General features: G+C 34.5%; 1 long non-coding RNA gene across 1 annotated transcript; it reads right to left on the bottom strand.

Moving 5' to 3' along the window:
• Positions 1 to 22,169: 22,169 nt before the first annotated feature.
• LOC140004310 (uncharacterized) lies at positions 22,170 to 23,076 on the bottom strand. The gene is made up of 2 exons (XR_011821233.1): positions 22,957 to 23,076; positions 22,170 to 22,654 (listed from the first exon to the last, which is right to left on the bottom strand). It is a non-coding gene; the product is annotated as an uncharacterized lncRNA (long non-coding RNA).
• Positions 23,077 to 23,328: the final 252 nt, after the last annotated feature.

Here is a 23,328-nt window from a genome sequence, read left to right as displayed (position 1 = left end):
CGGAGGAGTGACAACGTATCCTCCCCTCCATCAACATCCATACTCCATTGCTGGCTTTGATAAGCCCACCTCCTCACCTTGCAAAAAATTACCTTATCATTCACGTATTGCCCCCAAAGCACGACTCTAATCACGTAAGGTCTTAGAGTAATGAAGGTGAGGGGCTTATTATTTTCTACTGATAAGTAGTTTGATTGATTTACTGATGGAAATTATGAGCGAGCTTAGCCATGCATCTCCCCCACATGGGCCAACCATCCACATGGTGCTATCACTATTTTTTTTTTTTTTTTGGTTTTTTGGGGTGTGGCAAATTGTGCAAATGATTTAATTTCTTACTCTGCATATGTGTTAAGTAGACTGTTAACAACACATTTAAAAAAAAAAAAAAAATGGCACTCTGTTAGTGCTAACAATACCGTCCCCCCCACCCCCCCCCCCCCCCACCACCACCAAAAGCAAGGCGCTGCGGAATTGAATTGGGACGCTTGTAATATAAGCAAACATTCAAAGAGGACGCGTAATTCAATAATAGTCGGACGAGTCAGTACGCTAATCATGCTGAGATTTAATTAATGGTCACAAAATTATTATTATTTTAAAGTAATTTTTTCTGCACTAACAGATTTAAATTATACTACATAATATGAATTTAAATCTTACACATGTGATATACATTCAAAGTTGTTAGTAGATGTGGCAATTTGGATTGAGATCCATTTATCCATCCATATAATCCATAATTAAATGGATTTGGATTATCCATTTATAATATTAGTTTTAAATGGTTGACCAAAGTAAAACCATTAAATTAAATGGATTTATATGGATTATCCACAAAAATCATATATAGCCATTTACTTAAAAACCAAATAAAAGAAACGGAAAGGAAATGACTAAAAACCATATATTTCTTGTTGCATGTTTTTCAACTCAATCCCAGGCAGAGAAGCCAACTATAAAAACTCATCTTTCAAACAGTCATTCTCACAAACAGCTAATACGCATGTGACATTTCTATAAATACTCATCTTCCAGTACAAGGAAGAAGACCCCCACAAGGAATGTCCTGTGTGCTTGGAGGGCTTCAAGATCGGTGAAGTTTGCAAATTGCTGCCCATTTGCAATCATAGCTTCCATGTTCAGTGCATAGACTCGTGGTTGCTACAGATGCCTTCTTGTCCTGTCTGTCGAACATCTGCTAACTCTATTTAGACGCAATAGCTAGTGAGAAATATTTACTATCGTGCATGGCTATCATCATTTTCTCCAATGATTTTGGGATTTGGAATTTGGGTTTGAGCTAGACTCCTATTTGCCTAAAATTATGTTTTGTTTTTTTTTTGGCCCTGTGTAAATATGTAAATCCTTTTTAAGTGGTTGGCTCTTTAGTTGCGTTCAGTGTGATCTCAAGAGTATCAAGCAGAATACTCTTAAAACAGAATTCTGAAGCTATCTAACTTGCACTTTAGTGAGCAAGTGATTTGTAGGAATTTGTGTTCACCATGCTCATTTTGATACTGCTTTGGTCTTGATAGAATTATTTAAATGGATTATAAATGAATAATTGATTTTTATTTAATTCATTTAGATCCATTTATTAAATGGATCTAAATGTATTGGATAAATTTCATCCACCATCCATTAAGTCAAAACCAATTATAAACCATTTATTCATATTGCCACCTCTAGTTGTTAGTATAAAAAAATTACTACATTTTCAGTGTACAAAATATTAATCCTTATTTTAAGTAGACAATGTATGAGTTTGCTAGCTAGCTCCAAAGGCTTTTTGCTTCTATGTTACCTGATATGCTCCTAAAATTACATTTACCTTTACTGGCAGCCAAAAGAAAAAAAAAATGTAAATCGTACAAAGTACGAAAGAAAGCCAAAAGCAAATGAGGAAGGCCAAGGAAAGACTCTTACATGCACTTTTAACGCATGCATATCAATGATGATCATTGATCGAAAAGGACTTTTATTATATTATTATTATTATAAACAATGAAAAGAAAATTTGATGTAATGACATTCATTTGGGTACATACCAAAGTTTATTCTAATTGACTTTCAACTTGAATAAGCCCCAACGTCTCTCTCTTTGTTTCTACAAGAGATTTCTAGTGAGAAATTTCTATTCTCTTAAGAGTTCCTAGTGAGATTTTTGTGTAGTTTCTTTTTTGTTCTCTTATATATTTTGTTGTTAGATCTAAACTTATTTCAAATAGGCATGTTAGATCCGATCTTAGGTTTATCTTGACACATCTCATTTTCATTATTGGAGTTTAAAGCAATTGATTAGTTAGATTTGACAACTATAACATGTACAGAAGTGAGTTGCATTTATTTATCTTATTACAAGACATTTTGGAATTTCTTTGTATATTTCAGATTTGATCATAATTTTTCAAATGTATTATATTTGTTAAATTGTAGATTTGTTATTTCTAGTGAGTGCATATTCCTGTGATATAAACTAAATCATGCTAGACAATTTTTAGCAATCTCATTAATAAACTTTGCTTTTTAATAAACAATACATGAGGGTAATTTAGGTATAATAAAAATTAAAATCACAGAGTGTTTACACTCAAGGATGGACACAAAGGGACGGGCAGGTGCAACCACCTCCCTAAAAATTTTCAAAAGTTTAAAATTCTCCCTATAATTTTAGTTGTCAATTAAAATTATATTATTTTGCCCTCTAAACATCATTACCAATAATTCTTTTCATTATTTTGTCTAAATTATCTTAATGAAGCGTCTTACACCAAACTAACAATTAGTTTTCTTATAAAAGTATACCATTAGTATCTATTTTATAATATATTTAGTAGTACTTTTGAATAACAATTACAAAAATATTGAGTTTTCTTTTAACCAAATTTCTTATAACAAAGCAACTCTTAGTTTCTTTGGTTACTATAACTTTGAAATAGCAACTAAGGTAACATTGTACATGTTATATAGGAAATCAAAGATTATATATATATATATATATATATATATATATATATATATATATATATATATATTCAAGTATCATACAAATTGAAAAAGTTTCAACTACGGTTTTGAATGCCTCACATTAATAGTGAATAAAAAAGTATAGAGTCCATTCCTTCACATTTTTTAATGTATTTTTTCTTCATTTTTAAAAATTTCTTGTTCTTAATTATAGTCTGTTGAACTTTCATTTTATATTTAATATGTTTTATGTGCTACAGAATATTTTTGCTATTATATCATTGATCATTCACCTCCCCTCCCAACTAAAAGCTTGGGCTAATGCTTAGACTCAACATACTTTTTCTTATACAATAATGACAACGACAATGATAAAAGTTAATGCAAATGGAAAGGAAAAATCACATACTAACTAAAATTTACCATGAAAGAAGTGATAATGGTCAAGTTTATGATCTTTTTCAATGTGTTTCATATTGTTTTTGAGTCGATTTGTGAGATTTTGGTATAAATTATCCATTTTATATCACTAATTTGCACCTTAAGTTGATAAATGAATTATGTGTGATTTTTATCATTTTACTTGCAAAATTTCTTTGTTTTTGTAGGTAAAATGATCAAGCTCAATTGGAAGTAAAAATGAGTGAAGATTATAATTAGATTGAGACGTCGTAATAATGGCTAAAAGAAGTGGTGCAAAGAAAAAGAAAAAAAAGGAAAAAAGAAGAAACCGCCCGCGGTTTCTCCCACAGTTTGTGTCCAGTGAAGTCGTTTTGTAGATGCTCTACACAATCCCTGGGAGAATCCCTCCAAGGATTCGTCCAAGGGATTCCTGGCAGCTGCAAGTTGCCAACTTGCATGCTTCTTGCTTCTTTCTTTATCTTGGACAAGACAGAAAAGGACAATTTGTACCAACTTTTGGAGGATCTAGAAACTTCTTTTGTTGACTCTTAACAACAAAAAAACACATTATTGAGGAGAGAGATTAGCTTTTGAAAACTAAGAATATATACTACAAAGTTCTTCAAGTTTGAGGGGAGAAAGTTCAAGTTAGCTTGAGAGAGAGAGAGAGAGTTTGGAGAAAGAAGAAGAACAACCAAAGGGTTGTGTCTTGCCTTTTGAGACAAGACATAAGCCCTTAACAAATGTAACTCTCTTTATTTTCTCTTGATTTAGTGTAGGTTAGTGTAGTATTGTAATTAAGTTGTGGTATATCCATGTTTGTATTGGCTCAACAAGGAAGTCAAGGGAGATGAAGAAGGAGCGATCAAAGAAGCACCGGTGACAAGGGTTCTCTTCTTTCCATATCTTTATCTTTGTATTGAACTCCAAGTTTGTTAATGCAAGATTTGGATTTTGTGTTTGTGATATTATTTTAAAGTATATGCCTTGGATATTTGGTTGAACTTTCTATGATTGTTTGATGTTGATTTCTTGACTAATTATGCTATTATCTTGATTGATTTATTTAGCACTTTTGCTCTAATAATCATGATTAACTGACCATTGATTATGATCATCTAAATGTGTTAGATTTACAATGAGAATTGGAATTTGACACTAGTTCATAGAAGTGTAAAATCTAGGAAGTACACTCACGAAAGTAGAGGTACACCTTTGTGGCTTTTGTGACTTTGTTCCATGTGATTTCATAGAAATTAATGAACTTGTAGTTGATTTTATAACCACAAAAGTAGGTATGAATTAACTATAGGTATAGTTGATACATCGGCAAAAGCGGGTGTTACGTATATTAAGAAATTACATCATAACTTAGCCGAGATTTTGGTACTCATTTGATTAGGGAGTTGCACTAGCATGAATAGGTAGGAATTCCATTATGCAAGGAGCTTTTATTTGCATTTATCTATCCATTTATAGCTTAGTTTATTTCTTTTAATTTGTTGATAGTCTAAATAAAAGAGAAACTTTAGTAGTGCCGGTAGTTGCTCATCTTCCTTGAAGGATTGACCCTTAATGTCTTATACTCGCTCACGACTCGTATACTTGTGGAAAATTGCGCATGGGTGTTTAAGAATTTATAAATGTAAAATTTGACTGTGGATTGAGATTAATTATTATATGCATACCCCGTACTCGTTAAGTTTTTTGCGCCATTGCTAGGGAAGATTTGTGGCAATATCGGCGTGAAGACCAACTTTATTAGTTTAGACATTTGACTTATATTTATTGCATGCATTGTGTTTGTTATTTTGTCTCAGTTTAGTCTTTTGCGAGTGTGTCGAGTCTAACTGTTTTTGTGTGTTTAGTCTTGTGAGTCTTATATGTTATAGTCTTTTATTTTTATGTTTAGTTTGTGTATATGTTTTATCATCTATTCTTTTTGACTAATCTTGCTCTTAAATTGTTTAAAAGCAATTTTTAGGACATGAGAAGGATAGATCAAATGGACGGACAATGTTTCAGAGAAAGAAGTTGGGGCTATAATCCATAGTTTCCTCAATGTGCAATGTATAGTGGTGGCAATCAAGGAAGAGCCACAGGTAAGTCTTTTGATGATGGCTTGAGGAGTTTAAATGCTAAATTTAACTATATCATGCTAAATGCTAAATTGAACAATTTGATGCATTTGATTGAGCCATATAGGAGTGTTGATGTTTTGAATTCCAATCATGTGTGTAGACACCAAAATTTTACCATTTTTTTCTTCATTTTTGTTCCTATTTTTTGTTCATTTTAGTTAAATTTTATTTATTTTGTTTCACTTCTATTTCTTGATAAAAATCACTCTTTTTAGAAAAATAAAAAAAATAAAAGGAAAAAGAAAAAGAAAAGAAAAGCAGACAAGAAAAGAAAACCTATGTTTTCAGAACCGGACCGGATATCGACTCGGCCGAGGTCAGGGGTCAGGGGTCAATGGGTTCGACCGGGGGTCGATAGGGGTCGAACCGGATGACGTCATAAATAAAAATTATTTAAAATTAAATTATTGTATATAAAATATCCAATAACATATTGATATTAATAAAGGTGTATTTATATATATTTGATGTTTCAAATATATTTAACAAGAAAATACAAAGAAATTAGAACAATCAAGTAACAATTTATATTATTTAATAAACATTAACAAGTTTAGAATTAAAATTATGGATTTAATTGAAAAATAACATCAAATTTTAGGACAATATTTATAAAGTATGAAATATTTGATGTATATTAATAAGTTTTCACAATTTAGGGGGTCAAAACATAATATTAAAAAAATTTGAACTTTTTTTACAAAATCTCCTGTTGGACCGGTTTTTCCGGTTCTGTACCGGTCAAACCCAGTTTTTGACCGGAGTTGATCGGGTTTTAAATCTCCCGGTTCTGATGACCAACTCGGACCGGACACTTGGCCGGTTCCCGGTTCAACCGGTCGGACCGGCCGGTCCGATCCGAGTTTGAAAACACAGAAGAAAACAAAAATCAAAATCTGTTTTGAAAAAAAAAAAGAGGAAGACCCACGTGCACGCGTTGGATTCCTCCTCTTCTTTATACGAAGAAGAGGAGTAACAGTACAAGAGCTTGCCAAAGATTTTTTCTGCAATTTTTGGGTCCTTTTCGCTCCTAATTTCATTGCCCTACACGTTTAAACAAGTACTAAACATCTAATCTTGGGTTTTGACACTTGGAAGTTTGATCAAATGGCTTTCAAAAAATGCAGCAAAATGGGTTTCATACCAATCCTTGAGATGAGGGTTTGGAGGTTGGATTTGCAGCCCTAGAAACCAAGAGGACAAGAGAGAGGCGGCGGCCAAAGAAAGAGGAAGGAAAAAACAGCAAAAAAGGAGAGAAAATCGACAGAGAAAGAAGAGAAAAAGTGCAGGAATTTTCTGGGAAAAATAGTGAGTCAGGGTTGACTGTTGGGGGGATTTGGTGGCCATCTTTCGATCTATGTAGAGCCCCTCTAGAGAAGATATTAGTTTCTGGGTATTCTATGATGGTTAAGAGGAAATTTTTGTGTTGAAAATTTCTGGAGAAAAAGGTTACAACATCATCAAATTTGGGCCTGAACTTGCTGTGTTGGTGGCTCTTGAACCTGTGCATAATCTATTAACTTCATCTTCTATCATTTGGAGGCATTTTCTCTGAGATTTCCCGCGTTTACCTGACTCCACAGAGCATCCAAGATAATTTATTTCATCCCCTACCTTCCTAAGGATCGAAATCCGCACCAGATTTGTTAAAAAGAAAATTTTTGCTGCATTCGTCAGTTTTTATTCTACTTTGCTGTTTTCTTCACCTTATAACCGCCCAATGGTTTGGGTTTTTGTTGCATAATTTGCTGATTGATCTTGTCCTGAGAAAATGAAATTTGATGGTTGAGGTTTGGTTGAAAAAGTTTTGCTCAAAGTTGCGTATTTGGTCTGATATGCTGCAAGTTTGAGAAACCCAACAAAGTTACAGAACATAAAATGAAGAAGAAAGCTTCTTTGAAGCTTTGCATGCAAAACTTTTAAAAACTGTATTTTGATCCCTGACTTTCTAAATAATTACACTACGGCCCAAACACTTCTACAAATGAACCATTTTTTCCCTTTTGATTTTTAATCCTCTTTTCATATTTTAAACATGCTTTTAAGCAAAATATTTCTAGGCTTTGGGACATAATCAGAGTTTAATAATTTTTAATTGATTTTTTATCTTGTTGGGTTCTAATAAAATAAGATGAGATTTGGTTTAGGATCATTTGGTTGGGTTTGGCTAACGGGTTATTGCCTTATTTTCTGAGTTTTGACTCGGGCTCAGGAGGATAAAATCCAACACTGTTGGTTGGGTTTTTTTTCTGGGTCAAAAGATAGGTAGGCCCGAATTTGTTTCTTGGACTTTCGATTGGGTCAAGGTAGTTCAGCCCCAACATTAATTTCATATCAGTTCCTGTACTTTTGAGTATTTGTATTGTAGCCCTAAAAACTTTAGATCTCTTTCAACAAGGTCCTTTATTTTAATTTCAATTTGGTCCCTATAATTTATTTTTCTTTGAATTTGACCCCTAATCTTTTTAATAATACTAATTTGACCCCAAAACTTTCTCAATTTTTTGCAATTAGATCCCTAATAGTTTTGATTTCTTAAATACAAGTTGGTTTTCTTCTTTAATTGTTAATTATACTTCATTTAAGTGCTTTAATCAGTAGATTTCATGATTATTTTCATTTCTTTATGATTAAATTGGTGCCTTGATTATTTTGTTGATTTTGGAGTATAAATAGGGCAAATTTCACCCATTTAACCACCACTTCAAGGGATGTAACTTCTTTTATCATTTTAAATCCATTTATGTGCTCCAACGTGTTTTATGTGTAATTGCATGTTTTGAGTGTTTTTCTTTTATTTATTATTATTCACTTTAAGTTTCATTTATTTAATTTTTGGTGATTATTTGAGGGGCATTAGAATGTCAAATTATAATAGCTAGGTGCTCAAGACATGTATTTAGTTAGAATATGTAATAGATAGGTTCCAATTTTGCCAAAAATGTAATTAGTTAGATAAATGTAATAGTTAGGTTATTATTTTTAACTTTCCCCTTTAGATTGTAGTTAGGGTCCCAAATGTAATAGTTAGGTCCTCATGTGTATTTATTTGCTTGTGTGCTTGTATGCCTATGTGCTTACGTGTTTACTCGTTTTCTTAGGAGATTTGTATCTATATATTATGCTGACGTGCTATGTGCTCTATGTGCCTACCTGTTTACTTGCTTTAACTATATTTGTATGATTTCTTATGTTATAATAAATGCATGACGTCACCACACTAGTCCAACGCTAGTTGTGGTCTATTTTTTCGATTTCTCGCTAGTCCAACGCTAGTGAGAACTTATAGACATGGGTTAGTCCAATGCTAGACCCTTAGGGGGACCGTTCACGCGTTAGATCATGTTTGTGTGACAATCACTATATTTCATGCATATTTTCTACTTTTTAGGATCTTTACCATTTTGCATGATATTTCCTCTATATGTATATCCCTTATCCCTATGTGCTAAGCATGACATTTATACTTGCATTCCATTTAAGAAAATTAGAAATAGGTTAGTGCATTTGCTTGATTAGGTTAGGGGTCACCCTTCAAATATGGGAAATGGACGAGTATGGCTTCTTAACCTTAGCACGCTCGTATCCCCTCTATAAAAAGAAAAATTTAGTCAGGAATTTTAGTCCCCCGTACCCGTTATATTACATTCCTCTTATTTAGGTCACGTATATTTTTATATTTTAATTCTTCTTTTCTTTAAGTCTCATTTTGCATATTCGTGACCTCTTTTAAGAATCACTTTTAGGCATCACAATTAATGTGATTAAACTGTGAAGAGATATTTCGACCGTCTCGATATCCATTAGGTCTAGATTTGAATCCATATAGAAGCGTCCTAATGTGATAAGTTTTATAGGTTTGATTAAGAAAATTTTCGATTAAATCTCGCAACTAGTTATGGTTTAGGTTGAAAGGGTGCCTTATGTTTGATTCTATCAAATCTTTGCCTTCCCTTTCTTTAACCGCGACTCCCTAACTCTTTTATCTTGTTTTCGAAAATCTGGAGTCGTCTAAAAAGGGTTTTATCTATTTTTTATTAAAAAAATATTTTTGGGTGACTTGGTATACTTTAACTCAATACCAAGTGGCGACTCCTATTTTTTCCTAAAAACCCTTTTTAGACTATTATTTTGGGTCAAAACCGTCGCACTTTTAAGTCCCATTTTAGGCCCTTTTTCCTTATTTATTCTCTAAAATAAAAAAACTCATTTTCCAAATAAAAAATTCATTTTTCTAACACCTAAACACTTAGATTTTTATTTTTCAAAAAAGGTGCGTGACAGCTGGCGACTCCACTGGGGATGTTTAGAGAGTCCGAACACTTGATTTAGTCGACTCTTTTCTTTTTTGTAACTTTTTTACATATCACATTGGAATGTTTTAGGTTGCATTTTTCTTTTTCTTTCACTTTTCCTTTTTAGGATTATTGCATCTCACACGCGCAATCGCCTCTCACTTGCCGTACATGTGATGAATGATTAACCTTCATTTATGCCATCGCGCTTTTGCATTTGGGGTGGGAAATATCACTCTAGAGCCTTCACTCGTATTTAATGGTATTTAATCCCTCCTCTCAAAGAAACACTTCATACGTGCATGCGTTACTTTTGCCCTATTTTATTTTTTCTCGTGGGCGCCATCCCACAATTCATTGTAAGATTAGGACCGATTTCCTTAGGTAGGCAGATGGTGTACTCTACGCCCATAGCGATGCCTAAAGGATCACTCGAGCCATTGACTGAAGGTTTTGGGATTGATGACCCTTCGCCTCTTGGTCTGAAGGCTTGGGAACCCGAAACCCTATCGAATCTAGATGCATTAATGAGCCTTACCTCATGCATCCATGTTAGAAATCACCTAGGATAGAGTCAACCTCATCCGAACAGGAGCACTAGACACGAGGGGAGTGATTCTACCCCTCTTTATTTACTTTACATTTTTTGTATCATTTTCTTGCTCTAACGTGTTATGTGTTATTTATTGAACTAACCTCTCTTTATTTCTTCTTCTCTTGCATTCACCAACTTTAGAAAATAAGAGTCCTAGCATGGTACTCTTTTTAGAACCCACCTTAGTAAATAGATTCTCACACGTTTAAATTACGAGTTATTGCATTTTAATATTGCACTTCATTTTTAGACCTACCCTGGCATATAAAAAGGGTTCCTGTAGGTCATATTTAATTCCTATTATCACATATTTACTTGTTTTAATAAACTGTCATCATTCATCAGCCATAGAGAGAATGCCGCATAGGGGATCCCATGTTAGGAATAAACCATCCTGTGTCTCAGATGTGTAATCCAATGAGACTTGCACGTTTATATTTTTTGTACTATCCGAAAGGGTAATGCACAAGGTAAGGTAAGATTCGATTCCTTCCATGATATTTGCATCGAAGATGATAGAGCAACTTTTGCACATTAGAATATGAGCATCTAACAATCATCTTTTGGCCATTTTATCATAGTTGGCAAAATCCCTGGCATAAAGGACATTAAGTTGAAGAAATTTACAAATGATTCCTCATTGTTGAAATGATAAATATATCGAGGCTAAATCCTGATTTTAGAAGGCTCATAGACTAATGCATTGCAACGAAATTTGTAAAATTTTGAGACCACCAATGGGCAGACAATTCAATCGATTTTTGAATAAACCATCAATTCCATTCAATCCATTTGAACCGATTATTCATGTTTAGGACAATCTAATCTAATCCATTTGACTAATTTATTCATTTTAGGACAATCCAGTTGATTTTCGAATAAACTGTCAATTCCATCCAATCCATTTTACCAGTTCATTCATTTTTAGGACAATCAAGTCAATTTTGAATAAATCATCAATTATATCCAATCCACTCGAGCAATTTATTCACTTGTAGAACAATTCAATCAATTTTTGAATAAATCATCAATTTCATCTAATCTATTTGACCAATTTTTCACTTTTGAATCAATTCCATCTAATCTATTTGACCAATTTATTCACTTCTAAAACAATTCAATCAATTTTGAATAAATCATCAATTCCATCAAATCCATTCGACCAATTTTTTCACTTTTGAACAAATCATCAATTTCATCCAATCCATTCGATCAAGTTATCCATTTTTAGGGCAATCCAGTCAATTTTTTGAATAAACCATCAATTTCATCAGATTCATTTAATCAATTTATTCTCTTTTAAGGTTTCGACCTATGGTTCACTGAAAACCTAATCAAGATATTGCAATCCTTTCAAAAGTAGGTTCTTTTACACTAAATTGATTTTTTAACATCACTTTATGTATCAATCAAAGTAATCAATCCATTTGGAGTTTGTCCTCATTTTGTTAGGACAAATGTCTCTTGTCACTCCAATTGGCCAAAATTTTCAAATTATTTTTCACTTGAATATCAATAAATTGATCGGATCCATCAGGTATTGTATGGTGCCTACCCTAGAGGATTGCATTTTCATTCTAAGCCAACTCTTGGCATAAAAGGGCTCCCCCATAGGACATGCATACCGATTTTACAATTTTGCTTACTAACTCTGGGTATTTTTCTTTTTTCCCCCTCCCCTGCATTTATAAAAGATGTTTCAATAAGATGAAAACATTTTTTCTATTTTTGATAACGATTTTTGTCTAATAAATCTTGAAATTTACAAGTATTACTTGATTCTTGGGTAAACCCTACAATGTAAATTTGAAGAATCTATCTGGAAACACTAGTTTAAAGCATCTAAGAGATTTCATGATCTAGTTGTTCAAAACAAAAAAAAATATTGAGAGAGAGAAAAGTGTGTATACGTGTGTAAAGGACTTCTTTAGAATTTTCTCTTTTCTCATTTGTATTATAGGTGTACAGAAAAAAATTCGTTTCAAACATTTACAACAATAAAGTGTTTCATTTAAATAATTATTGTTTTATGTATATTCAAGTACATCTCATTCTTTATTTACTCATTGGGAGATTTCACGATAGACTTTAAGAAATAAGATTAAATTGAGATTTTTCAACTTCTTGTCTGAAAATTCATAAATGTATGCTTAATTTTCTAAAATCTTTGCATACACTAGATTTGCGATCCAGATTATTCAATTAGAGCACTCGAAATCAAAAAGGGTCACTCAAATATAAGGGTTTGTCTCAAAAGACAACTAGATATCTTTTTCCCTTTCATTCTTCATATTTTGCCCACTTCTATTAACCCCCAAAAAATTAATCACATTGATTGACAAATTGCAAATTGGGGCAATCTTTGCTTAAAAAATGCCCACTGTATCTAACCAGGTTCAATCCACATCTAAGTGAAAGCAAAAATATACATTATTCTTGTTTGTTTTAAGAATTTGGAATGATACTTTAGGTGTTCGTTTTTCTATCATACAGATTTTATCATTTGCTCTCCCATTTGAGCCTTTAAAGGAATAATTTCGTTTCAAATAAGAGCCTTAATGATCATTACCCTACATTGGGAAAATTTTCAAATATCAAAAGGGAACGGATTCTCAATGAGCTATTCTTTACTTTGGTTGTCATGAGGCGTAAGAATGATGCTTTGGCCATCGTTTCCACAATATAAACACTATTTGTCCCTTGCATCCTCATTTAAGCTAAAATGGATGGTTCTTTTCAAAAGCACTTATGATCCCACCCATATTGGGGAAGGAGATTGGAGAATTTTTTAAAAAGAAAAAAGAAAAAAAAGCAAAAATGCTAAAATTAAAAAGAAGAGAGGGAACCACAAGTTGGGGAAATTTGATTCTATCATTAATATTTGGGGTCCAATTTAAAAAAAAAAGAAGAGAGGGGGCATCTATAATCTAAAAAGTTAGGGGATTCTCAATTCCATCATTTTTGGTATTTCGGTATTGAAAAAAAAAAAGAAGAAAAAAAAGGAAAATGTGAAAAAAAAAGAGAGTAAAGAAAATAAAAAAAAAATGCAAAGAGATTCAATGCTGAATCCCCTAGTGAGTGATAATGAAAGTCAAATAAAGTCCAAGATCTTTGAGTCCAAAATTGGAGCAAGTTTTGGGAAGAAATGCGATCTTCAGTGCAATGTTCTTGAAAATCTTATTTCTTTAACTATCATTTTCATGCCACATTACGAACTCATAAAGTCCATCGTTGACTTATCTTTCATGAGAACTCGAAGTAAGGATCATGCTCCTAAGGAATCTACCAATCACTTGTAATCATAAGGCCATAACCTATTTTCATATGTTTAGCTATCACTTCTACCCATATATTACAAGCTTATAGAGCTTATATGTTGACTGAGTTTTCTCAAGAAAAAAGGGTGACAAACTATTTGCTTTCACTAAGATGTGATATTAAATGGGTTAGATACAATTTGGACACAAAAACAAGATAGATCCTGACATACCATTTCCCTAAACCAGCTCAAAATCATGAATAATACCTACTTGTTTGGTCCTGAAGGATGAGCTAATGAGATGAGTGATCATTCCCCCAAAGCACCGATACTAAAGTGAGAAAGAAATCTTTTGTAATTTAGTATTGTTTTGAGAGATTTATCATGAAATCTTCTGCATGACTTTAAACACGACGTTTAAATTTATTCACATTATATGTTAGTATGCGATTATTTTCTAAATTTTAGGAAACGCAGTTTCTTACTTTGTTCAAATAAATGGAGAGCCATCTGAACAAAATTTTTGCAACCAAATGGGCCCACATTGGGGCAATTTTTTATTTGTGACATTTCGCAAAATAGGCCCACACTGGGGCAAATTTTTGTAATACATTTGAGGATTTCGCCCGAGAGTCAAGTAATATACTTTCGAATCGATCGTCCAAAATTTGACTTCGATAACTCTGCTCTTTTCATGAGTAGTAGTTGCATCAATTTTTAATATAAAATAAGAAATTCAAGTGCATGTTGTATTTTGGTAAGCCCCCCTATGTAGGTATTTATGGTTGAAATCGATGAAGAAGCGTAAGACAGAATCTTGCGAATTGAAAGGTCAATTACGAAAAAAAAAAGTTTGTTGTAGCTAAAGTTTTTAAAAAACTTGTAGCAGACAAACTTGGCAAAAAAATTTTTTAAGAACTTCTACAGTAAGTTACAGTAAAATTTTAGACAAATAACAAAAAAATTCACTTGCCAAACGGGGCCATACACTTAAAAAAGTTTTATAAAATCTAGAACATTATAAAGTACATTATGTTATCATAACGGGAGGGGGGTGGCGGGAGCGGGTGGGGAGGAGGGAGGAGGGGAGGGAGGGGTGGGGTAGTGGTGGGTGGTTGTAAGATTTTATAAAATTTTAAAAATATACCATTAAAAAATTTAAATTTTAAAAATATCCCAAAATATATTTTCAAAAACATCCCAAAAACACCATTAAAAACATTTATAGTAAAAGTTTTTCACCTACATTGCTACCGTAAAATATTTTAAAAATACCTCAAAAAACAGTTAATTCAAACGGAGCCAAATTCTAGGAAAAGATTCTGCATTTTCATAATTTTCGGGGGTGTTAGGTTGTAATTTTGCAACTTTGTTCCTTCCTTTCCTACCCTCAAAACGATTACTTATTATGACTAATCACCGCAACCACTCTCTTCTTTCTTTGCCGGCTGCAAATGCAAATAAATAGCAGGACTTTGAGAGACTTGCAAAGCAAGTTACGGTAGTCGTACATCACTAATTGATTGCAAGTCCAGTGGTCACTTTCGTGCCACACCCAACCAAAATCCCCACCCACAAAGACGCTTTTTTTTTTTTTTGAGAATTAGAGAGTAAAATCCTTTTTAGTAGTTCAAAATACAATTTCGGAATATAAACCATCGAGAACTTAAGTCTTAGTGGTGTGCAAGGTCAAGAGTTTCTTGGTGGTGTGAAATGTGAAGAGTTCAATTTTTACTTCCTACTAATTTATCACTAAATGTGGCTGTCACTTTCAGTGGTTTCTTTTGATGATGATTTAACTTCCGTCAACTTTCCCTCCTATTAGACTAGGTTATATTAGATTATAGAGACGTTACCATTTTTTTTTCAAAAAAGTAGAAGTCTTCTTACTTTAGACCACAATGAATGGATCCACTGAAAGAAAGGATTTGAAATTGGAAGGACAACGACTTGCTCACTCCACGTCGCACGGACCTCAATTATTTTGTAATAATCCAACAGGACGACAGGCGGGAGCCCTGAGTGACAATTTATTACAGACAACCAAACCAATCCTAAATTAATTAATCAATCTAACTACAATGTGAGTGAGTGAGTCTGTCTCTTGTCTTGTTTTACTACTACATTTACTGCCGTGCCATGGTGTTCTGGAAGGTTGTTGGTTGATGAATTAAAAAATGGGCGAATTGGAGTTTTGGTCCCCAATTTATCACCAACGCGCGAAACTAGTCCCCAATCGATTGCACATAACAAATGTAGTCCCCAATCTATTCAATTTTGCTCAAAAGTGGACAATTGACGGGTTTTCATCATTTTTTGACGGAAATAAGTCACGTGAGAGCATGTGCCCGTACTTAAAATCCTTTTTCCATTTTTTGAAGCGGGAAAACTCATAAAAAACTATTTCCTGCTTCCTGGTGCTCCCATTCCTAATTAGCAAAGACAAAACACACTAATTGTCCCCCTTCTTCTCTTCAGGCTCTAGAAATGAGAACAAAAAACCAGATTAAGTTTTGTGCATAAAACCAGCAGATCGGAAGAAAAATCTCGAAGAACTCGGTGATAGTGGAGTTGTTTGTGAATCTGGAAGGAAATGGTTCTAAGACCAAAAGAAATGAATGGAGCACCACCACCAGATTACGGTATGTGTTGTGTGACTCTGGTAGCATTATGCATGCAACTGATTTATGCTTATATTGTAAGAATGTGATTATCAAAGGTGATATTTTCACTTAGGAGACAATATTTTCACTTGGGAGACAAGAATGTCTTCAATTTTGGATTTTTAAGTAATCTGGCAAAGCCATAAAAAAACTTGTCTACCATTTAATGGGGTTCCGTATGTCTCTCTGGTGTGGGTTGTCATGATAGACAATGTTGGTTTGAATCTGATTTCGTAACATGCTTTTGTGGTGCTTTTATGTCTGTAAGTCTCCCTGCTTTTATATGGCAGGAGATGTATTATTGAAGTGTCTTGAAGCAGATTGAGTGCAAATTACCTGCTTATATAATCTAATTTGTCACTTATGGTAGTTGTTTATTGTGTTTGTTTTATTTTGTTGTCCCTAAATTCAGATAGTGAAAGCACTGAAGTGACTATGAAGTGTTATATATGGGGAAAAATTGAAACCGAACCTGATGTGCATTATGAGGGAGGAGAATTATGGATTTTTGATCATGTAGAGGCCACAGGCATTAGTCTATTTGAAATGGATAGAATGCTAGAAAATCAACTTCAAGTTGTTGGTGACAAAAAGTACCATATCCTAATCGAGGAACACGGATTTCATTTGTTAAGACATGATAGAGAATTGCATGCATATTGTACTGATCATTTTGACTGTGGTAGGGTGGTTGATTTGTATGTAGAGGTTTCCCTTAATGATCTACTATCATCACAATGGGGGTCTGACATTGAGGATAGGCACTTTGTGTTAGAAGATGAAGAGGATGAAAGTGATGATGAATATATGCCTAGTTTAGGCTCTGATTTGGGGGAGTTCTCAGGAAAAGACACGGATTATGATCAAAATTCAGATGATAATGATTATGATGAAAATATTGATGAAGATTCTGAATGGTTAGGAGTAGAAAATAGAAAACAAGAGCAGCTGAATGTGCATCTAAAAAACAAGTGTACAGATGCTAGGATGAATAACAAGCCTAGGAAACAAATGTCTAGTGATACTGAAAGTGATAATGACAATTCTGATGTTGATGCTGCCCCAGATTCAGATACTGATATTGGTAGTGATAGAGGGTCGGATGAAGAGAAAAGCTTGAGACCCCCTGTGTTTGATCCCAAGGATGAAAATGATCCCAAAATTAAACTTAGACAAATATTTTCTTCTTTCAAGGAGTTGAAAGAAGCAATTAGAACCTGGAACATCAGGAGAGGGAGATCATTTAAATTTATCAAGAGTGATAACATAAGAGTTAGAGCAATATGTCCTAAAGATGGCTGTGATTGGTGCATATATGCTAGGAGGATGAAAGGGGATGGCAGATTGGAGGTTAGAACATTTCAAAAGAAACACAAATGTGGATTTTCATACCACAACAAGAGTGTGAAATCTGGGTGGGTAGGAAGAAGGTATGTTGGTGTATTTAAGGAGAACCCAAGGCTAGACTATGTTAGTTTCAAAAAGATGGTAATGAAGGAGCACAAATGTCATCTTAGTAGACATCAAGGCTATAGAGCTAAGAAAATTGCAGAGAATTTGGCCAAAGGCAGTGAGATGGACCAGTTTAATAAACTGCCTCATTATATTAATGAAATCGAGAGAAGTAATCCAGGTAGCACAGTAATTATGAAGCTGGTAGATGACTATTGTGATGCAGTAACAGGACAGGGCAAATTTCAGAGATTATACATGTGCTTTGCTGGGGTAAAACAGGGGTTCTTAGCAGCTTGTAGGCCTGTGTTTGGATTGGATGGAACTTTTCTCAAAGGTTCAGCAGGGGGTGTATTATTGACAGCAGTTGGAGTTGATCCAAATAATGGAATGTATCCTATAGCTTATGCAGCAACTGAGGGAGAAACCAAAGATTCTTGGATTTGGTTTCTGACATTACTCAAGGAAGATTTGAAAATTGAAAGGGACTATGAGTGGACAATAATGAGTGATAAGCAAAAGGGAATAATCCAAGCATGTGAAACAGTTTTTTCGAATGCAACCCACAGATTCTGTGTTAAACATATGCATAGTAACATGTCATCTGCTGGGTTCAAAGGGGCAGCAATGAGGAAAGCTCTATGGAAAGCAGCCAAGGCAACTACTCCAATTCAATTCAGAAGAAGAATGGAGGCAATTGCTGAACTTGATGTTGAAGCAGTTAAGTGGTTGGATGACAAGAATCCGTCTGAGTGGAGTAGATCACACTTTAGCACTTACCCGAAGTGTGATATGTTGTTGAATAACATATGTGAATCCTTCAACAACAAGATCTTAGATGCTAGAGAGGAGTCAATTGTTGCAATGATGGAGGCATTGAGATATTTTATGATGTCAAGAATGCAAGAGAACAGAGACAGAGCCAGAGAAAAATGGAGCAAATATGCAGTCTGCCCAAAAATCAGGAAAAGAATGATAGAGAACATAAATAAGGCAACTTACTGTGTGCCTTACAAATCCAATGAAGTTAATTATGAAGTTGCTGATCCCTATGGTCAAAAGTATGCAGTTAACATTGAAGAGAAGACATGCTCTTGTAGGAAATGAGACTTGACAGGGATACCTTGCTCTCATGCAATTTCAGCACTTTGGATTGCAATGAAGGATCCAATGGAGTATGTTGATGACTGCTACAGAGTGAAAACTTATCTCAAGTGTTATGAGCCTTGCATATTACCTCTTCATGGAGAGCAAGATTGGGCAGATGTGAATGTCGAGCCCCCACTCCCCCCAACATATGGAAGAGCACCAGGAAGACCCAAAAAACAAAGGAGAAAGTCTACTGATGAGGTGCAGGAAATGAAAGATAAAAGAGTTAAAGTAAGACGTTTTGGACAAATCTGTAAATGTACTTACTGTGGGGAAAAGGGTCATAACACAAGGACATGCAAGCTTAGGCAACAAAAATGTGGTGATGAAGATGTAAGTCTATCACAGATGTCATCTGCTGGATTGCATGAAGCACAATGTGAAACAAACTTGTCCCAAATAGATACAAACCATGTCATCTCTGTGAGTGATAAGTCATGATATATATGAATTCAAGTTCTGTGATTTTGTATTTGCTGCAGGATAATGGTTTTAATCTCATGTTCTAGGTTGAAGGTGTTGGCCCCACTGCTAAGAAGACCACAAGAAGAGCAGTGAAAAAAGCTGTACAGTTTTCTTATAACTTCAATTTGATTTTATATTCTTACCAACATAACTACTGCACATACTCATTACTCGTACTATTGTTGTGCAGGGAAAAGGCACTAGACGTGTAGGAAAGAAATGGACTTCATCACAAAATAGCCAACAAGCTACTGAGAGTTGCTTAATTTCTTCTGCCCCTGTTGCTGAACCTAACTTACATGAGATTTTTGGAATTGAGGATCCACATATGGCACATATCAGCCAACCAGCTGCTCCCATTGCTTCTGCACCATTTAGAATTAGGGATGTTCACATTCATGTCCAACTCCTCAAGACCAATGAATGTGGTGACTAGTCTAATGTTCAAGGAAAACTGAAAGTGAAGTAATTATGTATTTCATTTGTTGATGATCAGACTTGGTACTTCTTTTGCTATGTTGGAAGTAATGTAGATGTTGTAATTCTGCTTATTTTGTACTTCTTTTGTCATCTTGTATGATGATGTCAAGAATGTATATTTTGTAAGGGAGAATTGGAGGTCCCTTTTATGGGAGAAATCTGATTATTATTGCTGGATTTATGGGAGAATTGTTGCAGTTTCCTTCATTACTTCAGTTGTGAATATCTTAGCGTCATTGTGTTTTACAGGGATAATTTGTAAATGTGCTTATATTGCAAAATGCTGCTGTCAAACTTACACCTGTGTTGCTGGATGATGCAAAGGTGTAGTTGAGGTTTCATTTTCCCTTGGGATTACAGGAACATCAGCAATGGTTGTGGCTGATGTTTGTTTTTGTTTCTTTTTCCTTTTTTTGGGTGAATTTCATTGGTACAGTGTACAGAAAAGCTTGTTGCATTTCATCTTCCCAAGACCAGTGTACAGAAAAGCTTGTTGTAGTTTCCTTTTTTTGGGTGAATTTCGGATGGCCATCATATGTTTTTAGATTACAAATCTGTTTTTGAAGTTCAACTATCTAAATTTTTACAGGGATAATTTCCAAATAATGCATTCATTTGGCCTTTAAATGCCTTACAGTAGCATTGAATACACTACTGATATCTTACTAGCAATACAATACATCCCAACCTACATATTCACCCATTGCTGATTACTAGTAGCCTGTCATAATCCGCTAAAACAAACAACAACAGCAATAGATCCTGGCCTTTTACACTAGCAAAACAAACAACAACAACAGTGCCAACAACACAATTGCAGAGACTAATTTCCTTTCCCTTGCTCTTAGTTTTTCAATTGTGGCATCCTTGGCATTCATGCTCCGCAGCAAACCAGGTATCAAAGCAGTGGATCTTTGGCACATTATCGGATCATACCACTCGAAATAGTTGCAACCATTTTCATCTCTTTTGCCCTTCACGGTCAAAAAAATATTGCTTCAGAAAAAAAGTAAAATTCAGAATCTGAAGCAAGAATTTGAGATTGCCCATACCTTCTTCATGCCGCAGCTGAAATACCTTCTTCCAGGGTTGCTGTGTGTCCAAGAGGTCATCATTTTTTATTGTAACTTACAGTGACAAAGCTTTTCTGGTATCATTACAAGATACGACCAGATACGAAGACAAGACAAATCTGCGAACGGATGACGAAATCCGAGGCTCAAGCACTTCAATCCCAATCTGTACAAGTCTTTGTCACTTCTCGGTAATTGAATTTGGCTACAAGGGTGTCATCTTCAGTTGGGGAAAAATACAGAGCACGACAAAAAGAAAGACAGGGATAGATTGGGTTTTGTTTTGTTAATCAAAAATTTTACCAATTGCTCAATTATATAGTAGACTAATACTAATTAATATAATTAACTCCATTTGCTAATTGAGTTTTGTCTTTGCTAATTAGGAATGGGGGCACTAGGAAGCAGGAAATAGTTTTTTATGAGTTTTCCCGCTTCACAAAATGGAAAAAGGATTTTAAGTACGGGCACATGCTCTCACGTGACTTATTTCCGTCAAAAAATGATGAAAACCCGTCAATTGTCCACTTTTGAGCAAAATTGAATAGATTAGGGACTACATTTGTTATGTGCAATCGATTGGGGACTAGTTTCGCGCGTTGGTGATAAATTGGGGACCAAAACTCCAATTCGCTCTTAAAAAATTGATGATCATACTAACGTTGGTTGTTCTTTTGTTGACCAAACTTTAACATTTATTATTGCACGAACATCAAACTTTAACTACTGCTACTACTAGAGTGCAAAGCGTGTAAATAAAATCCAAAAAAAAGAAGAAGAGAGTACATGCACTTTCAATGCATGCATATCAATGATGGTCAAAAAGGACTTTATTGTTATTATTATTATTATTATAAACAATGAAAAGAAAATTTGATATAATGACATTCCTTTTTCTTCTTTTTCAAAACGATAAAATTTTTTATTGATATGTCAAAACTATACAATATTTGAACAATGGCTCAAGCATTTTTATAAAAATGTACCTTAACGCTTAAGAAAACTTATTCATTTGGATACATACAAATGCTTATTCTAAATGACTTCCAACTTGAACAAGCCACCACGTCTCTCTCTCCATACTCCATGATCATATACACATTAGCTTTATTTGCTTCTTCCTTTTATATTATAGGTCCTATGAGGGGCCTAAGGCCCTAACGACACAATACGACTAGTATTATTTTGCTTCAATGCATTTGCAAGTACCGCCCACCAAACAAAATTAATTGATTAATTTGGATGCTTTTCATATCATATCATACCCGATATCAAATTCTCCCCTCCTCTCCTCTCACATAATCTTACAGCTCCCAGTGTTTTACTCACTGAAATAATCACAGCAGCTGTACCAGTATCCCTTCCCATACGCGTACCTGCACCCGCACCCGCAACTACCATAATAGCGTGGCAGGGGCACGGGTCGCCAGTACCCACAGTAGCATGCTCCCCCTCCGTACCCTTCCAAACATGGGACACAGCAGGACACCACTGGAATTGGCGGGTGCGAGCATGGCTTGGGCTTTTCCGGCACTGGGGGCTTCTTGTCGTGTTTAGGCTCCTGGGACTTCCGGGGCTCCACGATCTCAATGCTCTTGATGACTTTGCCACCCTTGCAACATAATTTGTCGCGGATTTTCTCCGAGCTACAGCACACCACGGTGATGGTCACCAGATTTTGCTTCTCATCATATACCTGGTCTCGGATTTCTCTTGTCCAAAAAATTGAGCATCCCAAAAAAAAAAAAAAAAAAAACTCAAATTCTTGTCTATACAAAATAAAGCCACCAACTGATCACTAGTGGTTTCATAGGCCACACTACCTAACTTCTGTTCAAAAAATGACCCCAAAAAGGGGTAAAAAAAGCTGTAACTCATGGTGGTACACATGCCTATGTACGTAGTCAGCGGAACGGCGGATGTCCTCCGACCAACTGTAATTGCACTAAAGAACTACTGGTATACTGGCAATGAAAACATGAGAGACAGAATGATAGTTATAAGAGACTCACGAGGAAATTTGCAGAGGATTTTCTTGAGCTTCTTGTAGCAGCTGGGGCATTGAAGATCAACCTTGAGTCTCATTTTAGTCACCTGTATGGTTGCCTATTATTGGAGCAAAATAATCAAACTCGATCCATATGTATATACAATGACGGAGCCAAGGGCTGATGGGCCATGACCTTAACTTTTGAAATTTTTAATTCATAGTGTGTAAATATATGTTTAAAATTAAAGTTGGCCCATCTGCTTTTTTATAATTTTAGTTTATATTATGAGAGCTTATATATGTGTGTTTGAAAATCATTTTAAACATAACATATTGAGATAATTTTGTTATGAAAAATTTTGACCCTCGAGAAAAAAAAATCCTGGCTCCGTCA

Source organism: Coffea arabica, chromosome 9e (genome assembly GCF_036785885.1).
Source record: "Coffea arabica cultivar ET-39 chromosome 9e, Coffea Arabica ET-39 HiFi, whole genome shotgun sequence".
NCBI lineage: Eukaryota > Viridiplantae > Streptophyta > Magnoliopsida > Gentianales > Rubiaceae > Coffea > Coffea arabica.
This window is presented reverse-complemented; position numbering and strand designations above follow the sequence as displayed.